General features: G+C 48.4%; 1 long non-coding RNA gene across 1 annotated transcript in view; it reads right to left on the minus strand.

Annotated features, from left to right (window-relative positions):
* Positions 1 to 2,368: 2,368 nt before the first annotated feature.
* The window catches only part of LOC106528064 (uncharacterized), a 2,590-nt gene continuing 1,060 nt past the window's right edge, over positions 2,369 to 3,898 (minus strand). The window contains exon 2 of the long non-coding RNA XR_001311461.1: positions 2,369 to 3,465. This is a non-coding gene — a long non-coding RNA (uncharacterized LOC106528064). The remainder of the gene's footprint in view (positions 3,466 to 3,898) is intronic.

The following is a 3,898-nucleotide window of genomic DNA, read 5'->3' on the forward strand; positions in this document are numbered from 1 at the left end:
CACACACACACACACACACACACACACACACACACACACACACACACACACACTTTACCTGATAAACATATTTTACTCTTATCTTTAGATTTTTCTCCCTCTCATCATATTAATTGATTAATTAATTAATTTTCCTGACTATAAATCATCTGATCACAGGGATCAAACATGTTCTTCACACCTGCAGGAAGTCATTAACATGTTTAACAGGTAAATGAAGGCGTGTCAGGGGCGGAGTCTCAGGTGTCAGGGGTGGAGCCTCAGGTGTCAGCGGAGGAGCCTCAGGTGTCAGGGGAGGAGCCTCAGGTGTCAGCGGAGGAGCCTCAGGTGTCAGCGGAGGAGCCTCAGGTGTCAGCGGAGGAGCCTCAGGTGTCAGCAGAGGAGCCTCAGGTGTCAGCGGAGGAGCCTCAGGTGTCAGGGGAGGAGCCTCAGGTGTCAGGGGAGGAGCCTCAGGTGTCAGGGGAGGAGCCTCAGGTGTCAGGGGAGGAGTGTCAGGGGCGGAGCCTCAGGTGTTCTCAGTGATGTAGAGAAGAAATTTGTGGATTCAGTCGTACAGTTTTCAGGATTTGAGCGTACGCCACGTTTCAGTAAGAAACTGTACCGGAGGGTCCTGGACCACTAACGCAGAGGTTCTCAAACTGGGGTCCCAGGACCCCCAGGGGTCCATGAGAGATATCTTGGGGGTCCTCAAAAAATGTCACTAAATTGTTAATTTGGTTTTGATTTTTAAAATGCACGAACACTGAGCTAATAAAACAAACATAATAAACTTAATAAAAACATATTCTCATGGCATTTAGGAGTTGAAATGACAATAAAAGATCTTTTTAAACAGCAGGGGGTTTATGAGGGGTCCCTGCTCTAACGGACCGGGTCGGTTCTGTTTGTTCACAGAGTCCTGCTGTAAATATCAGCAGCTTGTTAATGAAGGACTTGTTGTTTCACAGGAGAGACGGGTCAGAGACAGAACCGACCCGAAAAGATGGAGTTAAACCTTTCATCATCATCATCATCATCATCATCATCGTCGTCTTCCTCTGTAGTAAAAACTGTTAGAACCTTTCTGTGACCCGGCTCAGTCCGGTTCTGATAAAGTGGGCGTGTTCTGTTTCCTCTTCCTTTCTGAAGCTAAAACAACATTGTTCACTAGTTCCTGTGAGGTCATGGACTCTTCATCCTCCTCCTCCTCCTCCAGCTGTCAGCCAATCAGAGGCCTGAGCTGAGGAGACGCTCCTCAGGTTTAACTGTTGGAGAGCTGAGAGTAACTCTGGGTTTAACTCTGGGTTTAACTCTGGGTTTAATTAATTAAACTCAGAGTTTAACTCTGGATTAAACTCAGAGTTTAACTCTGGATAACTCTCCACAGTTACTCTCAGAATCACAGCAGAACTCTTCACTCGTCTTGTTTCTCAGTGTTGGTTTCCTGACTGAGAAGAATTCACTCAGCTCTAATTTCAGTCGGTTCTGTGATGAACGTTCTCCTCAGCAGAACCGACCCGGTCTCAGCAGAACCGACCCGGTCTCAGCAGAACCGACCCGGACCTTGTGCTGCTGGTGTCAGACTGACGTCACGCTGCAGGAATGTAAACTCTGAAGCTGCCATCAGTTTTCCTTCAGAACCCAACAGAACCAGAGTCTGGACCAGAACATTCAGGTTCTGATCCAGGTTTCCAGGTTCAGACTGTGAGCAGAACTGAGTGGAACCAGAACAGAACCGGTCCGTCTGAGCAGAACTCTCAGAACCAGCAGATCTTATGTAACGGGCTGAATAAAGGAAAGCTTCGGCAGCAGAACTGGGTCCAGAACCCAGCCTCTGGTTCAGCCTGGTTCTGGTTTCATTTGATGCTCCTGCTCGGATCAGAACCACAGGCAGCTTCCTGATCACACAAGAGGACACAGACAGGACCGGGTCAGATCCGGGTCAGCAGACGTCTCTGAGGACCATCTGACCCAGAACAGCTTCCTCACAGAGGAGGTTCTGAGAGACCAGCTGGGACTGGATATACAAKAACAAACCTCTGTGTCAAAGCCCCGCCCACCTCCACTCAAAGCCACGCCCATATCTCACAAAGCCCCGCCCATCTCAAAGCTCCACCTATCTCCCAAAGTCCTGCCCATGTATCTCAAAGTCCCGCCCACCTCTCTCTCAAAGCTCCACCCGTATATAAAAAGCCACGCCCATTTCTCATTTCCATAGATTCTCTTTATCTCCTTAAGCTAGGCTCCGCCTCCCCAGGCCCCGCCTCCTCCGAACCCRCTCCCTACCTTCCCTACAGATGTTCAGAGGTTTCTCTGCAGCTCTGATAAAACCCGTCCTGGTTCTGGACCAGACAGAACCTCCTGCTGTGACCCGGTTTTCCCTCTGAGCTCTGATGGTTCTGTTTATCTAGAAATGGATCTGAGACACCAACAAACCAACAAACCAACAAACAAACAAACAAACAAACAAACAAACAAACAAACAAACAAACAGCCTTTAAAGACAACACCAGCATCTCCTCGTTCTGAAGCTACAGCAGGACAGATGCTGACAGCCGGGGGTCCAGTGGGGTCCAGGTGGGTCCTGGGGGTTCTCAGTCCCAGAACAGGGTCTTTGTTTGTCCCCTCAGAGGGAAAACAGTTCGGCTGGTTGAAACATTTAGCAGCCGAGACGAGCAAACAGCTGAAGGTCTGAGAGGCTTCAGCTGCAGCAGGCCCCATCAGGACTACACCCACCAGGAACAGTTCTGGTTCTGGTTCTGGTTCTGATGGAAACATTAATGCTGAAACAGGACGGTGCGTTCAGGGACCTCTCAGCAGGAGAGTAAACTGGATTACAGGAGACTGATCTGGTTGTTGTAGGACCTGCTGTGGTCCCAGAGTCTGATCTGCTTGTTTGTTTGTTTGTTTGTTTGTTTGTTTGTTTGTTTGTTTGTTTGTGACCTTTTATCACCTCGTCTTGTTTACATATGAAACACTTTCCAGCCTTCAGGGTTTGTTTACGTCAGGCTGAAGTCTGGACCGGGTCTGGACCTGGTCTGGACCGGGTCTAACGAGGACCACAGAGGGACCAGAACAGACCAGGACCTGAACCTTCAGACTCAGACTGGAAACAGGACTTCAGCTCCAACAGAGACTTTGTGAAATGGATCAGGTCCGAGGACCTGGACCAGGACTTACTGTTCCTGCTGGACTTCAGCTTGGACAGCAGCTTCTGGGTGGACTGCAGGTCTCCAGTCTTCACCGCCTGCAGCAGCTCCTGCTCCTTCCCCATCCTCCTCCTGCTCCTGCTCCTCCTCCTGCTCCTGAGCCGCTGCCCTGACAGTCCTCCTCCTCCTCCTCCTCAGAGCTTCATCCTGCCTCAGGTGAGACTCGTCCTCTTCCTCACCGAGGACAAGATGGTTCCTGTGTGAGTGAAGGTCTGATGATGAAGAGGAGGAGGTGATGAAGAGGAGGAGGTGATGAAGAGGAGGAGGTGATGAAGATCTGAGGAGGATGAAGCAGATCAAACTTCATCAGGTCAGATTCATTTAAAAACAAAGTTCCTCCAGTTTCAAACAAAAACCTAAAAAACTTATTTCTGTCGGAGTTCACGTTTCTCTTTCCTCTTCATCAGGCTCCGCCTCAAACAGGCGGCCATTTTCCATCAGAGACAAACTGATGGACGGACATTCAGCTGCTTCTTTGCAGGATAGAGCTTTAAAGAGCCTGAGACATGTTTTTCCTTCAAATCCAATAAGTCAAAGAAAACTTCTTTATACTGAAGAAAGTTGTCATAAAACACATGATTTTACCATTTTGTCTCATTACTGCTTATTTTCTTTAAATTTGGCTCACAGTGAAACAGGAAGTGACATCAAAGGGGAACTCTTTAATAAAATTAACTCTCTGGTTTTTGTTTATTAAAACAATATTATTT

This window comes from Austrofundulus limnaeus, unplaced genomic scaffold (genome assembly GCF_001266775.1).
Source record: "Austrofundulus limnaeus strain Quisiro unplaced genomic scaffold, Austrofundulus_limnaeus-1.0 Scaffold358, whole genome shotgun sequence".
Lineage (NCBI taxonomy): Eukaryota > Metazoa > Chordata > Actinopteri > Cyprinodontiformes > Rivulidae > Austrofundulus > Austrofundulus limnaeus.